We start from the raw sequence: 19,748 nt of genomic DNA, 5'->3' as shown, positions 1-19,748 counted from the left end.
CAATCATGGAGTATGATTCTGTGGTGAGTGGGTTGGTAGGAATTTTCTTCTGGTTCTAGTTTGTTCAGTGCTTTTTGTCAAGAAAGCTTATTGCTTTTTTAAAAATAAGGTATGTTACACTGATTTGTCTCTGTTGCACGCACCAACTTTAAATTCCTGGGATAAATCCTATTTGGTCACAGCACACAATTTGTTTTATGTTACTGAATTTAATTTACTAATATCTTGTTGAGACTTTTACATCTATATTTTTTCCTGAAATTTCTGAGTTCTGCATCTTACCACTCTACAATTTTCCTTTTGGAAATTTCCCTCTGACTTCTGAGACAAAGCATAACAAAGATGAACATATGCCACAAGAAGTCAATGAAGTTTTTAATATCTACTCTCTTCACACAGATTTTAGGAACTGATTTTCATAAATTACTTATTAATATATTTCACATCTAGAGAATTTAAATTGTATATGAAAATAATGTATCCATGCAGAAAATTGACCCCATAAGATTTAGTCACATGACTATCCTGATTTGAAATACAGTGAACTTTGAACAACATGGGCACTGCACATGTCAATTTTGTACAGACTATTGTGGAAATAGGTGAAAGTTTACAGTATTAAAAATACAGTAGATTACTCAGAATGTATTTTACCTTTATTATAAATCTCTTATCGAATAAGAAATTCGATATGCCAAAACCAGTAATTACAATGGGTCTCATTCCCCTGACATTGAAGGAGTCACCAATATGGCAGCGTTGAGAAGGATGAGGAAGGAGAGGCTGATAAAATCTCTAGGCCAAACTAGGCTGCCAAAACAAAAAAGACGAAAATGAATGTACATTCAATGCACACACGCTGGCATCAGATGCATCCATTGAGGACCTGATGGTACAAGCACAAAAGATCAAGTATGACATCATTGGTCTGACTGAGACAAGAAGACATCGATCACATCACGCTGTTTTCGACACTGGAGAAGAACTGTTCCTCAGAACATGCGACAAAAGAGGCATCGGAGGCGTCAGTGTCCTTGTAAACATGAACTTGGCCATGAGCATTGATTCATTCAAATGCCTAACAACCCAAATCAGATGATTACAGTTGAATAGATGTGGCTCACTGCTGGCAGTTTTTATCTTCATTGTCTATGCACCAACATCCGATTATGATGAAGGAGAAATTGAGAAGTTCTACATGGAGCTGGAGAATTTCTATAAAGAAGACCACACCTTCTACAAGATCATTGTCGTGATTTTAATGGCAAGATAAGATCGAGAAGATCAGCCGAAGAACTCCACATCAAGACCCATGGCCTAGAATGGAATGCACAGGGAGAGTGACTGTCTGAGTTCATCATGTCGACCAAGACCATCCATGGTAACTCAGAGTTCCAGAAGGCCGAATCTAAACTTTAAAGTTTAAGAAGAGAACTCCCAGAAAGACCACCAACTGGGAGTCTCCTGGTGGATGGTTCTAAAACGAAATTGACCACATCATATTCAATCAACGGTCTTGTCTGACCGATGTCACTGTTGTCCCAAAATTACAAAGGGGATCAAGCCACCATCTCCTTTGTGCAAAATTCTGCTTCACGGAGTGGGGAGAAAGGGCTACAAAGTTTAAGAAGAGAATTCCAGAAAGACCACGAACTGGGAGCTCTTTGGCACTATTGGGGCAACATGGGAAGATACCACCTTTGACAACATTGACAAAGAATACGATCGACTGGTTCAGCATCTCCATGATTGATCAAGGAGCACCCAGACAGAGATAGCTAGAAAAAGATGCCTGTCTTCAAAAACTCTCAAGCTCATTTGCCACCATGGCTTGACACAAGCCTCAGGTAACCGCAAGCGAATGTCTGAGCTCGCAAAGCAGTGTAGAGAAGCGATAAAGTAAAACCTCAAAGAGAGGAACAGCAGTGCTGCCTCATGCGGCAGAAGATAGGAAAAGCATTCACAACGTCCGACTGTACTTCGCCAACTATTAGACCAAGATGACTGCCCTCCGACGTCCTGATGGATCTATCACATCTTCCAAAAGGGCAATGGAGAAGATCATCTATGACTTCTACTCGGATCTCTTCGATAGCCACATCCATCTGCACACATAACAAATTCCACAGGATGGATATGTTGTTCCCAAGGTTTTCCCTTCTGAAACCTGACACACCATTTTGTTGGTAAAGAAGCAAACAGCACCTGGCCCAGACAATGTCAGACCCGAACACCTGAAGAACCTGCAGTCAGTACTCATCAATACACTGGCTCAGCTTTTCAGATGCTACCTGTCTGAATGCAAGGTTCTATCCCAATGGAAAAGCAGCAGGACTGTTTTACTATACAAGAAGGGAGACATCCATGACATTGGCAACTATCGCCTGATCTGCCTGTTGTCTGTGGTCTGCAATCTGTTCACTCGAGTCATCCTGAATAGGATTGGCAGAACACTAGATGAAGGACAACTATGCGAGCAAGCCGGGTTCCACAAAGGATTCAGCACGATTGACCATATTCACATGATAACCAAGCCCATTGAGGTCTTTCAGGAGTTCAAATGCCACTCTGTCTAACGTTCATTGATTTAAAGAAGGCCTTTGATTTTGTTGAGACTGAAGTGGTCGTCGAAGCCCTAGGTAAACAGGGCATTCAAACTCACTCAATACATCATGATCCTCCATGAGATGTATTATGGATTCACTACTAAGATCTCTCCATTCTACAAGAAAGTGATCATCCATGTCAAGAGAGGGGTTCGGCAGGGTGATACCATTTTACTGAAACTCTTTAGTGCCACCCTCGAGAACATCATGCAATGACTGGAATGGGAAGGAATGGCAGTGAAGATAGACAGTAAGCAACTACACCATCTCCGCTTCGATGATGACATCATTCTAATAACATCAAACATTAGCCAAGCAGCACAAATGCTGGTCAACTTCGACTGTGAATGTGGAAAGGTTGGAATACAGCTGAATCTCATAAGACAATGTTTATGAGAAATGGACTCGTTCCTGACGTTCCATTCGCTCTCAAGGGAATGAACATCTCTGAATGCAACAGTTATGTGTACCTAGGTCGAGAACTCAACATGATGAATGACCTGGCAACTGAGTTGCACAAAGGAAGAGAGTGGCTTTGAACACCTTCAGAGCATTTAAGAAATAGCTAAGAGGATGAAGAACCTCTGGCTCCATGCACATCTCTTGGTTCCACTGTTCTTCCTGCATTAACATACACCTCAGATACCTGGTCCCTACAAAAACAGGATGAGAATGCTATGCATGTCTCCCAAAGAGGAATCAAAAGAGCTATGCATGGAGTATCATGTTTCATTCAAATGACAGAAAAAATCCAATGTTCTGACCTCCATCGACAATCAAGATTAAGGGATGCTGTCTTGTTTGCCAAGGCATCGAAAATCAGGTGGGCTGGATACGTAATGAAATTTGGAGATGACTGCTGGACTAGAGGCATTATCGAATAGATTCCACGGGATGTCAAAAGACGGTGTGGCCACCTATCTACAAGATGGTCAGACTTCTTCGTCAAAATCCTGAACAATCGCTTTGAGGCTCTTCGTGTTCCTGGAATGAGCAGATACCATTGGGCTACACTAGCACATGACAGAGACAAATGGAGACGTTACTGGCACCCGCTCAAGCAAATCCATGATTAACAGGAAATCAAGTGATCAAGTGATGAATTTCTTAATAGCATTTTACACAGCGGGTAGGGCGTTTGCCTTACAAGCGGCCAACATGGCCGACCGAAGTTCGATTCCTCCGCCCCTCTCGGAGAGCCCGGCAAGCTACCAACAGTATTCGAAATGCCAGACACACTAACAACAAAGTCTCCAATGGAGACGTTACTGGGCCCGCTCGAGGAAATCGACGATCAACGGGAGGGCCTTTACCTTTACCTTATCCTTTTAAAAGAATACAATATGTATATAATCATGGTCGTCCCGTTGTTCATCGATTTGCTCGAGTGGGCCCAGTATTGTCTCCATCGTGAGACTTCTTGTTACTCTGTTTGGCATATCGAATACATCACGGGGAGCTTGCCAGGCTTTGCCATGCAGGCGAGATACTCTCGGTAGCTTGCCGGGCTCTCCGAGAGGGGAGGAGGAATCAAACTCAGGTCGGCCATGTTGGCTGCGTGCAAGGCAAACGCCCTACCGCTGTGCTATCACTCCAGTCCACGTATATAATAAAACATACAAAATATTTTCGCTGACTGTGTATATTATTGTCATGGTTTATGGCCCATACCACGTCTAGAACAGCATTTTGGTGTTAATAAAAATTATACTCAAGTATTCAAATGCAGGGTATAACATTCCTTCTGAACTCTGCCTTATGTAAGTGTCAACTATATAAACATCTCATTGCATTCCTTTCCAGTGTTGGAATGGAAGTGGGGAGAAAGGGACCCTATACACTGCTGGTGGGAATGCTTACTGGTTCAGCCATTTCAGAAAACAGTATGGATGATTCTCAAAAAATTAGAAATTGAGCTCTCATTTGAGCCAGCAATATTACCCCTGGGAATATATCCTGGAGAGGCAAAAAAGTATAGTCGAAATGACATCTACACTCGAATGTTCATTGCAGCACTGTTTACAATAGCCAGAATCTGGAAAAAACCCGAGTACCCAAGAACAGATGACTAGTTAAAGAAACTTTGGTATATCTACACAATGGAATACTATGTAGCTGTTAGGAAAGATCAAATCATGACCTTTGCCTATAAGTGGATCAACATGGAAAGTATCATGCTAAGTGGAATGAGTCAAAATGAGAGAGACAGACATAGATTGCATTCATCTGTGGAATACAAAGTAACAGAATGGAAGACTAGCACTCAAGAATAGTAGAGATAAGTACCAGGAGCTTTGCTCCATGGCTTGGAAGTTGGCCTCACATGCTGGAGGTAAAGGCAACTCAGATAGAGAATGGAACACGAGGTAAAGTGTGGTTGGAGGACCCACTTGGAATGGGAGATGTGCGCTGAAAGTAGACTATAGATCAAACGTGATGGCCACTCAATACCTCTATTGTAAACCACAATACTGAAAGAAGTGAGAGAACAAAAGGGAATGCTCTGCAAAAGATTCCGTGTGGGGTGGGCGGAATCGCATGGGGTGTGTGTGGGAAGGCTACTGGGATCATCGGTGGTGAAGAATGGGCACTGGTGGATGGATGCGTACTCAAGCATTGTATAAGTGAAACACAAGCACGAAAATTTGTAATTCTGTAACTGTACCTCATGGTGATTCATCAATAAAAAAAATTTTTTTTAAATGTTTGGAAGAATTCGCTAGTGAATCCATCCATTAATTCTTTCCTTCTGCCTGGTTTGGGGTACTTTTGATGGTCCTTTTCTAAAATCTTAAGCTATGAAGTCAAGTTATTTATGTGGGTCCTATCTTCCTTCCTAAGAAACTCTTGCAGCACTGTAAATTTTCCCCTTAATACAACTTTAGTTTTGTCCCCTAATTCTGGTAAGTCGTGTCTTCATTCTCATTTGTTTCCAGGTATCTTTTGATTTATTACTTGATTTCCTTCCTGACCCACTTGTTGTTCAAAATTGAGTTGTTTAATTTCCAGGTGTTTGATTTGGTTCTCTGCATTTTTATGTGATTAACTTCTCTCTTCAATGCGTCGCGATCTAAAAAGATAGTTGATACAATTTCTATATTCCTGATTCTATTGAGGTATTTTTTGTGACCCAGCCCGTGGTCTATTTTGGAGAATGTTCCGTGTGCACTGGAAAGAAATGTGTATTCTCTCTCTTTGGGATGTAAAGCCCTGTATAGATCTACCAGCCCTCTCTCTTCTATTTCTTCCCCCAAAGTCAGTGTTTCCTTGCTGAGTTTTAATCTTCTTCAACTATCTAGAGGTGATAAGATGGTGTTGAAGTCTCCAACTACTATTGTGTTGCTAGTAATGTCCTTAATAAAATCCTTTAGCAGTTGTTTTACGTATTTAGCTGGTCCCTCATTAGGTGCATGTACATTTAGGAGTGTGATTTCTTCCTGCTGTACATATCTACTGATTATTAAAAAATGGTCTTCTCTGTCCCTTCTAATCTTTTTCACCTGAAATCAATGTTGTAAGATATTAGGATAGCCACCCTGGCTTTTCTGAGGGAGTTGTTTGCTTGCAGGATTGTTTTCCATGCTTTGAAGTAGAGACTGTGTTTGCTCTGACTGTTCCAATGTGCTTCTTGTAGGCAGAAAAATGTTGGATTCAGTTTCTGAATCCATTTTGCCATCTGTGTCTCTTAATTGGTGCATGTACACCATTGGCATTGAGAGATATATTGGTATAGGGCCTTGAGCCATCTTCCTGTCGATGTTGTGTTTGTAGGATTTTTTTTTCTTGCCCTTTTAGTCCTTGTTTTAAGTTTGGTTTTGAATCTATAAAGTTCCTGAGCTGTTGTTTATCGATGAAATAGTGTATAGTTCCTTCAAGTTTGAGTGAAAGTTTAGCTGGATAAATTATTCTTGGTGAGGTGTTAATTTCATTGATTTTCTACACTACATCCCACCATTATCTTTGGGCTTGAAGGGTTTCCTCTGATAGGACTTCTGTAAATCTAAGGGGTGATTCTTTGTATGTGATTTCCTTCTTTGACCTTGCTGCTTGCATTATTGTGTGTCTACCCATGGCATCCATCATTCTGACTATGATATGCCTTTTTATTAGGTCTCTTTTGACTGGCACACTTCTGCCTCTTTGGATCTGAATGCCTGCATTCTCCAGCTCTGGGAACTTCTCAGTGATGATATCTTTAACTGTGGCTTTTTCATTGGGTTTGCCTCCCTGTCCTTCTCGTACTCCAACGATTCTCGTGTTGTTCCACTTGATTTCATTCTCTAGGACTCTGATTCATCCTAAAGCTATTTTGAGGTCTTTTCCCATTGTTTGTTATTGCCTGTAAGCTTTCTGCTGCTCATCTTCAAGCTTACTTATTCTGTCTTCAGCTGTAGTCATTCTACTGTTGAGGGCACCCACTGAGTTTTTTATTTCACCTACCGATGCTTTTATTTGTGACATTTCTATTTGCAGCTTTTTTACTTCTGTGCTCATTTCTTCCTGAGTTTTATTGGCTGTCCATTCCATTATTCGTTTCATGTCCTCCTTTAACTTGCTGAATGTATGTTCCACCTTTTCTTTGAGTTCATTGAACATCTTCAACATTTCATCTCTGAATTCTTTTTCGGAGACATCCTATTTGTGGGTAATTCCTGTTGAGCACTCTGGACTCTTCTTCATCCTCTCCCCGTGGTGGGGATTGTTTCTTCAAGTTGTTGTGGTGGTATGGAGGTGGGACCTTCCTGTTCACTATCAGTATTCTTCTCTTGCTTTGAGAAAGGATTCCGGATGAGCTTGGTTGATGGAGGTGGCTGTTTCAGTATACTTTGATTGGACTAGGCCAGTGGTCTATAGCCTAATATGTTTGGGATAGGCAGGATGTCCACTTTAGAATACGGAAATGGAGGTTTAGCTGTGAGTCCAATGTGCTGGGAAAGGGGGAAATAAGCTGCCTCTCGGAGGCTACACAAACCATGCTGCCATACCTGTGGGTGGGAGGGGCCGCTTATGTCCCTTCTGCTGTCATCTAATAATACCCTCTGAGGTGCTCCTGAAGTTTCTGGGCGCCATCTTTTGGCGGTGCTCCGCATTTGCCTCTGCTGGGGCTGGGGTCTTGCAAGGCCCTGAGGTTGGGTCTGGGCCCATGGTTTGTATTTAAATTAGGATTAAGGTGTTATTATATAGTACCTTTAAAAAGAACCTAATTAATCATCACTAATAAAACTGATAAAAAATAGGGAAAAAGTTAGTACATTGATTTGACAATAATGCTGAATTATCTTTTTCCAAAGGAAAGTCATAGTACATAACAATAGTAAATTGGTCATATAAAGACAAAAGATAAAATTGTTATTTTTAGCAAATGGATAGCTTAATGTATGAAAACAGCTTACAAGAAAAAAGTACTAGTTGACATGAAAAAATTTGCAATAACTTGCTTTGAGAAATTGATGCATTTTTTTCCAAGACTGATGGTGTATTTTACTATAATTTAATAAGGTAAAGGTAAAGGCCCTCCCGTTGATCATCGATTTGCTCGAGCGGGCCCAGTAACGTCTCCATTGGAGACTTTGTTGTTACTGTGTTTGGCATATCGAATACTCTCGTATTCGATAACCGAATACGCTCGGTAGCTTGCCGGACTCTCCGAGAGGGGCGGAGGAATTGAACTTGGATAGGCCATGTTGGCCGCTTGTAAGGCGAATGCCCTACCCGCTGTGGTATTGCTCCAGAAGTTTTCTTTATGCACTCTAATTATGAACAAAAGAACTATAGCCTTCTTGTAGTTACTTATATAAAAGTAGCAACAAAATTAGATTAAAAACCACCCTAACATAAAGTCATCTAAAACATGAAATATTTTATGAACTTTTGATCAAGATGCATGCCCCTAGACACAGGTGAAATTGGAATATGTATAATTTTATTAGAATATGTATAATATAATTATTGTATAATTGCTACAGGCTATAACTTTTACTTAAATTTCAACTTTAACTTCTAACTGAGAAAGACAGTTCTTAACATATTACTCTTGAACCATGTCAATAATATTTTAAATTCTCTGCCAATAACTTCTATATTTAAACTTGTAGGAAAAGTCAAATGTATATAATGAACTTTGTCATTTTACCTTTTAATTAAAATGATCTCCTTCAAAAATGTGGCTAAATCACTTTTCATAGTTAACCACATACTTCTTTATTGTCTTGAAAAAATTTTTTTCAATTTTACACTTAGTAATAGCAATTTTCTACCTTGAATCATGGAAACTTCTGAACATGCCTCCTTTCTCCTCACAGACAGTGGAGTCACTGATGATAGGAAATTGTGTCTTTGTTTATTTTGTTCATTGAACATGCCTGTCTTGATGACTTGGGGGAAAGTTCATCTAGACATTTCTTCTGGCATTGAGAAAGAAATCAGCTCCCGGGGGTAGACTAAACCAAAACTCCACTCAGAAACTGCATATTTTCTAAGTGTGGCTCTGGGTGGTCTCATGGATTACTGGAAATAATCTATTACTAAGTCTTCTCAAATATAACTAGCATTAGGGCACCCAAAGAGCTCAATGATAAATTTTAAAAAAGGAAGTCTTCTCATAAAAATGTTCTCATCTACTTGGATAAAATTTCCTCCACTTGGATGTTAAAAGCTCCATTTAAACAGTTATAGTAAATTTACTTCTTATAATATGTTCAGCAACGTCATTTTGTTGAGCACAGTCTTTAGGGAGGAAGGTCCATTCCACTATTCTCTAAGGTAAATGTGGTCTTTGATTTTTATCTTTGTCCTTTTAAGAATTTTATTATATCTATATGTATTGCTATTGTTATCATTACTGAATGCTAGGCGATCAGTTTATTTCTTTCAGTGGTTTTCCAGTTCTTTGTCATTTCTTATACTGTGTGTTTCAGATAGAAGTACAAAATTCAATTACATCATAAAAAATAGGGAATACAGATGACCAAGAAATTTAGTCAAAGTCATATATTGGGACCCAGATGCTCAATTCTACAACTGCACTTCTGTAGCTGCAAGTGTCTCCTATTCCAAATGGGAAATAGTTGCTCCCATCTTCATTCCTGAGCAAACTGATCCATCAGTGTTTCCACAAAAGAGGAATGGAACTAGAACAGTGACCTCAAACAGGAGCCTAAATGTTAGCTGCCTTTCAGTCGAAGAATCAAGAAAGTCTTTATCCACCTTTAAGGCACCTTTATAATACAGAACCCCCACTAGAGCAAGTCAAGAAGTCACGAATCTCCCAAACAAGTTTAATCTGTTTAAACTGGGACTAAATACCTAAACTAGCTCAATCAAGAGGTAAAGTACACTCCTGATTTAGTTTAATCTGGATCTTCAACAGTTGCAACTAGAGATTTCACTTAAGCTGCATCACCACTTGTGCCTTGTCACCTTCACAAGAGCCCTGGCAAAGAACTAGAATTTGTAATATTTCCTTTGTCCATAAAATAAGAAATCATAATATTTGTCCATTGTCTGACCAAAAGTCATGATAGAATTTACAGATACTGTGTATTTTTATTATCCATTCATGGGCTTTTCCTAATCTCAAGTTTTAACTAATGCACATGTATACAACTGGGATGTCCAGACCAGGAGTAGCAACAAGGTATAGTAACATTACTCTTAACAGTAAACAGAGATATTATTCATAACAGTATAAGTCATAGTGCCTAAATAATCGTTTTAAAATTGGGGTAAAATAAATGACCTAAAGAAACAGTGTATCATTGACTGAAAAGATAATGCAGACTCTTTTGAACTATTGATCACAAAATATGAAGTATAGCAGAAGTAATAAACAGCCACAAAAGGGGTTTCCCCAATAACACTTAAATCTCAATAAAATTAATATCTTATATATGATCCAGAAAGATAAACTATGCCTTTCAAAGCTTATTTTAAACTAATTCTTGCTGAAAAGGTAAAATTTAAATGTGTAATGAGTTTTATATCTAGAGGTGAAGAGACAGTACAGTGGGTGGGGTATTTTCCTCGCATGCAGGCAGCTTGGGTCTCATTGCTGGGCCACCTATTGTCCTTTGACGCCTCCCAGGAGAAATCCTTGAGGCCAGAGTGAGGAGTTAGTCTGAGCACAACTGGGTGGGTCCAAAAACCAAAGGGAAAAAATCATCTTCAAATAAAAGAGTATCATGAATCTGAAGAGAGTGAATAGTGGTCATGAAGGTATTTTGTAGAATATCACATCTGTAATTTGCTCCTCCCGTTTTTCATCAATTTGCTTGAGCGAGCACCAGTAACATCTCCATTGTGAGACTTGTTGTTACTGATTTTGGCATATTTAATACGTCACCGGTAGCTTGCCAGGTTTTGCCGTGCAAAAATTGTTTTAATATATGGGGAAATACATGAATGAATATGAGTTAAGCGTAGGATGCAAAACTTGCAGTAGTCAATCAAAAAAATTCTTATTAAAAACAGGGAGGGGACCGGAGCCATGGTACAGCACTACCTGTGACAATAAAGGCACCTCTCCTCTTCACCCCCTTCCCAGGCAAAACAGGAACCAATACAGTCCAAAGCATACTTATTGGCTAAAGTAAAAATCATCCTTTCTAAAGTGTAAAAATCTAGCTTTATCAATAAGTCATTTATTGATGCCTGATTTTTGTCAGTGTGAGCTTGGTTTATACAGTAGAAACCAAGAAGTTTAGTGTTTCCTAATTGCTAGACAAAAACAACCAACCTTCATTCTGCTTGATTATCAAGCAAAGGCTGTGTGTGGAAAGGTCAGAAGAACTTATTCTTGATTACTTGTCCCCGAGACAAGGTCACAGCTTCTGAGAATTTTTCACTCCCTGGGATATCACAAATATGAGAAGGGATTCCTTTCAACATGGCAAACACCTTCTGGGTCTTTATCCTAACACTTCAGATCCTCATCACAAAGTGACAGCTTTCTGACACTTACCGAAAATTGTCCCCAGTGTCAGGAATTTGACTGCATTGAATTCGGTCCCCGAGGACAGGATGACATGTGTCCTTGTAGTCTGGTTAACCTATTAGACATCCACCAGCATTGTCCATTCAAAATGGTGAACAATTTTGATAATAAAAATGAGACAAAAATCATTTAAAAAATCAAATCATATGTTAATGATATTAGAAAGTTCAAGGGAGAAAGCTGTTTTATAGAAAATTTTCATAATATATCAAATTCTACTCCACCCTTTCCCTTAATTTTTTCCCCAGGTTAAGTACCTACCATAGATATATAATCAACAAAGAAATGTAATGAAATATTTCAAATCTTAAAATTTTTATTATTTTCAAAAGGAAATTTCAAAAAGGAGATAGTATCCACTGTACTATCTCTCTAGTCTAGATATAAAATTCATTATACATTTAAATTTTACCTTGTTACCAAGAATTAAATTGAAATAAGCTTTGAAAGACACTGCTTATCTATTTTGATCATATGAAGACCATTTATTTTATTGAGATTTAAGTGTTATGGGGGAACCTTTTGTGGCTATTTATCACCTTTACTATGATACTTCATGTTTTGTTCTCAATGGCCCAAAATAATCTGTATTTTAACATGTACAGAAAACAAATATAGCGATTGAATATATAGATTATTCTTCAAAACACTTTTCAAATGCATAATTTAAATAGTCATTTTAAAAATATATTCTCAGTCTCAGCCGGGTCTTACTTTCTATGTTGAATTAAAATACTGGTAGCACTGATTCTTTTGTCATCCAGTGGAAAATGTTCCCTTAGGAATGGGACCAATAGTCACTGTGATAAGCTGGACAACATTTCCATACCAAAGAAAAGGACAGCTGAGTATTTTAAATGGTCACATATTAATTACATTTAATAGGCTAAATAAAACTAATATCAAACAATAATACATGCTGTTTATTGTCCTTGAAAGAACTATGGAAGTCTGCCAAAAGCTTAGCTCTTTTCTTAGCATTTATTATCAAATGGACCACTTCTCTGAAAGTCACATTCTAAATTACTATTGATGCTGTTGTGTTTACTGTCTTACCTCTACAAAGACTGCGGCTGCTTCTCTGCTAATTGTCACCCGATGAAATTTCCCATCAGCCATAGTTTTAGAGCCAAGATTAAAAATATCAGGTTCTTGGTGTCTGTCTAGTTTATAAGTGATCTGCAAACTTCCTAAAGAAGGGGGAAACGGCATTTTAAACTAAAATAGAATTTCATAAAGAGAAAAGGAAAAAAAAACCCTTCCAGTGTGAAACCTAAACCTTTTACTTGTTGTTCAGTTCAATTTAAATCTAATGTGTATTTATTTGGGCTCACCTGATAATTAATATTTCTATTCAATAGAGCCAGTCTGAGTTGGGGAAAGACCCAGAATCAGGCTCTCACCAGGCTGTTCGAGGCAGGAATAGGAACCTGCAGGTGGGCTTGTAAGAAAACCCAAGACAAACCAGGACTAAAATATGACCTGTGACCACTTAAAATTTCCACTGATCAGAACAGCACTCACTTGTGTGAAGAGGACCCCAGTATAGAATGGCTTTTTTTTTCAGATATAAGCTTTTCCATCCTAAGAGACAGTAAACCAAAGAACAAGTGTTTATTGAGCCTACGTCTTCTGGATTATGTCTGTGCCAGGGTTGTTGTAATTTACTGGATTTTGATCTTTTTGTGTACACATCCTGTCATTGTCACTGTCCTCCCATTGTTCGTCGATTTGCTTGAGTGGGCCCAGTAACGTCTCCATTGGAGACTTTGTTGTTACTGTGTCTGGCATATCGACTACATCACGGGGAGCTTGCCAGGCTCTGCCATGCGGGCGAGATCTCTCAATAGCTTGCCGGGCTCTCCGAGAGGGGCGGGGGAATCGAACTCGGTTCGGCCATGTTCGCTGAGAGCAAGGCAAACGCCCTCCCGCTGTGCTATCACTCCAGCCCTGAAGGCCAACTTCAGAGTGCCCTATTTTACTCTTAATTTCAATAGTAACGACCTAACTGTCTCATTTATTTTGTGTTTTTACCTTTTGGGTCACACCTGTGGGTGCTCAAGGCTTAATCTTGGCAGGGCTCAGGGAACCATGTACTATTGATGACTGAACTACATAGGGGGAAGCACACCAACACTGTACTATCTCACTGGCCTAAAATGTCTCTTTTTTCAGTTTTTCTTACATAAGGTAGAAACTTAAGTTAAACATAAGAAAATTAAAGCTTGGTTCTCAGTTAATTATTCAGGTGGTATTCATATTACTAAATGATAAAACCTCTGGCAATAATACATTAACATTCACTTTCCATAAACATAACTTCTTTTAATGTCACTTATTTTGATGCATTTTAAATCAGTACCTGAAATACTGAAACACTGTCCTCCCGTTGTTCATCAATTTGCTCGAGCGGGCCTAGTAACGTCTCCATTTTTTGAGACTTGTTGTTACTGTGTTTTGGCATATTGAATATGTCACAGGTAACTTCCCAGGCTTTTCCGTGCGGGCAAGATACTCTTGGTAGCTTGCCAGGTTCTCCGAGAAGGGTGGAGGAATTGAACCTGACTCAGCCTGGCTGACTGCATTCAAGGCAAAGGGCCCTATCACTGTGCTATCTGCATTTGCATAATTAAATTTTGCAATTGCTCGAATTTTCTACTAATGTTTCTTTAGAATCACGAAACAGGAAAAATAAGACAGATGTTAGTGATCTGCCATGATATGCAAATCCCTCTGAAGAGTGTACTATCACTCTTTTGTCCCTCTGCTTTCCTCCTTGGAAGGGAAACTTCCTCTTCTTTACTCTCTCCTTCTAAAGTAATCAGTGAGAGATAATGGCAAGATTTCTGAGCACTCAGCTTCCACATGCTCAAGGAAGCAAGGTTGTAGCCTGATTCTTTTCTCTAACTGAGCATCTTAGAAGGATTTGGTGATCAAGTGTTGAGTAATAACTCGCTTGGTTTTGGATACAGATATGACATAAATAAGTGATGAGTTAGGTAAATCTTATTCATCTCATACTTATGGATATCAGCATACTTTGTTTGCTTTCTTCTTTTATTTTTTTTTCGGGGGTGGTGGTTAGACCAAACTTGGTGGTGCTCAGGAATTTCTCCTGGCGATGCTCAGGATTTACTCCTTTCTCTATACTCATGTATCACTCAGGGGAACATATGTAATGCCAGGGATCAGAATACAGATTCACAGAGTGCAAGGCAAGTAGCCTACATACTGTCCGATCACACTAGCCCCTGTTAGCTTATCTTTTCTTTTCCGGTTTTACCCAGTGGTGCTCAGAGCTTACTCCGGACTCTGAGCTCAGAGATGGCTCCTTGTCATACCATGCAATCATTTGCACTGTTTGGAGTCAAACCCAGGTTAGCTAGTGTAAGACAAGTTTCTTTCATGCTGTGCTATCTTTTGGCCCCTTAAACCATATAAAACTATCTTTTATGAGGTTTAATGCAGCTCCTTGCTTAGATGGAGGAAATATTTTATGTAAAAAAAATCTTATTTCCTGGAAACCTATCCCTTGCTTATAGATCGGGAGGATTAACCTTACCAGAATGACACTACTCCCCAAGGCATTATACAGATTCAATGTGGTCCCTATAAGGGTACCCATGACATTCTTTAAAAAAATTGACAAAACATTCATAAAATTCATATAGAAAAATAATGTCCCACAAATAGCTAAAGCAATTCTTGGGGAAGAGTAGATAGGTTGCATCATCTTCCCCAACTTCAAACTGTACTACAAAGCAGTAGTAATTAAAACAGCATGGTATTGGACTAGAAACAGACCTGCAGACCAATGGAACAGAGTTGAATATTCTGACACAGCCACTCAAGTATATGATCACTAAACCTGTGACAAAGGAGCAAGAAACGTGAAGTGAAGCAAGGAAAGCCTCTTCAGCAAGTGGTGCTGGGAAAACTGGATAGTTATCTGAAAAAAATTGAGCTCAGATCTCTGTCTTGCAAGGTCCCTTGGGACCCGAGGGAGATTCCAGAGTTAAAACTCTACTAATTAGTAGCTCTCCATTTCCTGCCCCCTCCCTAGTAGAGCCTTAGCTGTGAAGCCCTTCCTTATTGGGATGTAAATTCTGAAACCATTTGTTGACTCTTCCCTGCTGGGATGTAAATTAAGAAACCATTTGTTGGCCCTTCCTTATCTGTTACCTCTGTTAGGAACTTTTCCCTTATCCTCTTCCACCAAATCAAATCGAGCCTGGTGATAACCAAATGTCGGAGTTACCCACTAGCCCACTAGCCACAATGCCTATGTACGTAAATGCTGATCTTTGAATCTATAGGCTAAGGAGTGATGTACTTTTAAATGGATTGGTTAAGAAAGTATATGTTGTTACAAATCTATTGGCTATGAAATGCACGGGCTTTGCTGTAATGGCCAGTGAAGGCCTATATAAGATCCCCTTTGAAGAAGTTCGGGGGTCTTGCCTCACCTATCTGACCGGCATGTCTGTGTAGGCGGCTTGACCTTGGCTAGCCAGTCTTACAATAAACCTTGCTTGCTGTTTGCAGTCTCTGGAGTCTCTTTGTTGTTAAAGGGAGATCAGGATCCGCGTCCTAACAGTCTAACCCCAAGCACAAAAGTTAGATCAAAATGGTTTAAAGACCTAAGTATCAGGCCTGAATCCATAAGGCACATGGAGGAAAATGTAGGCAGAGTCCTCCACTATAATTGAAGCTAAAGGCATCTTTAAGGATTAAACACCACTGGCCAAGCAAGTGGAAGAAAACATAAACAAATTGGACTACATTAAACTAAGAAGCTTCTACACTGAAAAAAAAAACAGTTACCAAAATACAGAGAGAGTCCACTGATTGGAAAAAATTATTTATCCAATACCTGTCAGTAAGTTGTTAATACATAGGATATACAAGACATTAGTAGATCTGTGCCAAAAAATCCTCCAACAGCACCAAAATGGGGAGAGGAAATAAACAGAAACTTCCTTAAAAAGGAAATACAAATGGCCAAAAGACACATGAAAAACTGCTCTTCATCACTAATCATCAGGGAGATGCAAATCAAAACAACAATAAGATATCTTACAACAGAGTGACTGACACACATCAAAAAGAACAAGAACAAGCAGTGCTGCTGAGGATGTGGGGATAAATGAACTCTCTTTCATTGTTGGTAGAAAAGCTGACTGGTCCAGCCTTTTTGGAAAACAATATGGGCATACCTCAAAAAACTAGAAACTGAGCTTCCATATGAGCCAGCAATACCAGTTCTGGGAATATATGCCGGGGTGCAAAAGTGCACAGTAGAAATGACATTTGCACCTGTATGTTCATTGCAACGCTGCTCACAATAACCAGAGTCTGGAAATAACACATGTGCCCAAGAACAGATGAATGGTTAAATAAATTTTGGTATATATACACAATGAAATAACATATAGTTGTTAGGAAAGATAATGTCATGAAATATCCTTGTAAGTGAATGCACATGGACAGTATCATGCTGAATGAAATGAGTCAGAAAGAGAAAGACAGACATAGAATGACTGCACTTGTTTGTGGAATATAAAATAACATAATATAAGACTAACACGCAAAGACAGTAGAGTCAAGGGCCAGGAAGATTGTTCCAAGGTTGGAATCCTGCCTTACAAGCTGGGGGAGAAGACAGCCAGGATAGAGAAGTGATTACTAAGTCAATAATGGATGGAGGGATAGCTCAGACTGGGAGATGTTTTCTGAATGTAGATAAAGGACCAAACATGATGACTTCTCAGTATCTATATCTAAACCATAACGCCCAAAAGTACAGAGAGAGTAAGAATAAAATTGTCTGCCATAGAGACGGGTTGGTGTCGTGTGGGGGTGGATACTGGGGACATCTTTGGTGAAAAAATTTATGACTGAAACTCAATTATGAAAGCTTTGTAACTATATCTCAAGGTGATTCAATAAAAAATGCTAATAAATTTACATACCAGATAAAAAATTTGTTTCCAAATTACCTGAAAAAGTCATTTAGATTATTGCTGAACAGAAAAATACATCCTGGGAGTAGTTTTATGTTGATCTCATAAAATGATCAGCATTTTATGGAAGACTCATTTGTTTATTCATTAAAATGTGGACATTATTTACACTTATTTGTGACAATAAGTGAAGCCTAATAAATAGAGATGTGTAGGCCACCCAATTATGTTGCACCTTAACATGAAAAGGACCCATCCCTGCATGGTGCTAACTTTCAATTTCATTCTTTTTAGTCTTACACTACAGACACTCACCATTTGTGGTGAGGATAACAGAAAAGTATTCCTCTGAGAAGGCCCCAACAAAGAGCAGTAGGGAGGGAAGCCCTGTTGTCCTGAAGCTTATCGCGGTCTCTTCTCCTGTCAGTGTTAGATCCTCATGGGATCCAGTTGCAAAGGAGCTGGTGTTCTTGCTGGGGGTGTGGTGGTAAGGTTCTTGAAAACTGTAAGTGATTGATGAGCCAGTTCTTAAATATGCAGAAACCTCTGGAATGACACACATATAACTGTTATATGTAAAAGCCAAAGACTTTAAAATTGAGGCCTTGTGATGTATAGTTGCAAAGCTATTCATGCTTGCATTTCATACAATGTTTCAACACCCATCTCTCCATCAGTGTACATTTCCAACTCGTTCCCTCCCCCACACCTCTTCTCCAACCTGCCTCAATGGCATACTCTTTTCCTCTCTGTCTCTGCCTTTCTGTCTCTGTCCCTCTCTCTCCTTTTGAGCATTATGGTTAAATGCAAGAGTCTTGATCTATTTATATTTAAAGACTACCTAAGAGAGAAAACAAGAGTGACATCATTTTTACATGTTTTCTTGTTTAAATTTAGTTTGAATATTTTGGTTTGGGGGCCACACTCAGCAGTGTTCAGGCTTCTCTACACTCAGTGCTCAAGCATCACTTAGGGAAGTTCTCAAGGGACCATTTGGTGCTGTGATTGAATCCCTTCCTCCTACAGGTGCAACTAGCCCTCAGATGTCTTACCTACTCGTGTGTGTGGGCTTTCACATTAAAAGTTTAAATTCTATTATTGGGAATGCTAATTCAAGTAGCCATCATGTATTGTTTATCCATTATGTATTGTCTATAATGGATAGCCAATGCTAATTGGGAAAATAGTATTTCAAAACTTAAAAATAGAATTACCATATTATTCAGCGATTGCACAGTTGTGTCATTACCTGAAGAATGTGCACATATCCATGTAAAGAGATATATTTATTAGACATGTGCAAATCCCTGATCATCACATCATTATTCATAATCACCAAGGGCTGGAAACAATCTAAGTGCCCATACATGGATGAATAAATAAAGATGCTGTGTGCAGAATTCATGAGAGAACGTTATTCAGCTCTGAAAAATGAATTCATGTCAATTGCAAAAACATTGATGGCTCCAGAGATTATCATACTCATTGAAACAGATAACTAAAAACTAGATGATTTCACACATGTAACAGGTAAAGTAAATAAACAAATGAATAAATCAAATCAACTTTCTATTTATCTTCCTAGATCCAAATCAACTTGTAGACTATAGAAGCAAAATAGCATTTACCAGAAGGGAAGATGGAACTTTTCACTATACCTCAGGTTATGAAGTCCTTTATATTTATTACTGTGTATATATATATATATATATATAATTATATATAAATTACTGTCTATATATACTAAAAACTACATAATGTTATAGACCAATATTAATTCAGTGTAAATAGTCAAACTTTGCAATATTGATACAAAATAACTAATCCCATCATAGACCCAAATCAAATGACATTGATTGGTAATCCAACATGCTTCGTAAGGTAAAGGCCCTCCCGTCGAGCGGGCCCAGTAACGTCTCCATTGGAGACTTTGTTGTTACTGTGTTTGGCATATCGAATACGTCACAGGGAGCTTGCCAGGCTCTGCCGTGCGGGCGAGATACTCTCGGTAGCTTGCCGGGCTCTCCAAGAGGGGCGGAGGAATTGAACTCAGGTCGGCCATGTTGGCTGCGTGCAAGGCAAACGCCCTACCGCTCTGCTATCACTCCATGAAATTATGTACATATTATATATAATATTATATTTTTTATAATTATGTACATATTAACTATTTGTAATATTTAATTG

The 19,748-nt window shown here is 38.9% G+C and overlaps 1 pseudogene; it reads right to left on the bottom strand.

The window, feature by feature from the left end:
* Window positions 1-19,748, bottom strand: part of LOC130034978 (contactin-associated protein-like 3) — a 156,003-nt pseudogene that overhangs the window by 12,801 nt on the left and 123,454 nt on the right.

This window comes from Sorex fumeus, unplaced genomic scaffold (genome assembly GCF_029834395.1).
Source record: "Sorex fumeus unplaced genomic scaffold, SorFum_2.1 ptg000063l, whole genome shotgun sequence".
NCBI lineage: Eukaryota > Metazoa > Chordata > Mammalia > Eulipotyphla > Soricidae > Sorex > Sorex fumeus.
This window is presented reverse-complemented; position numbering and strand designations above follow the sequence as displayed.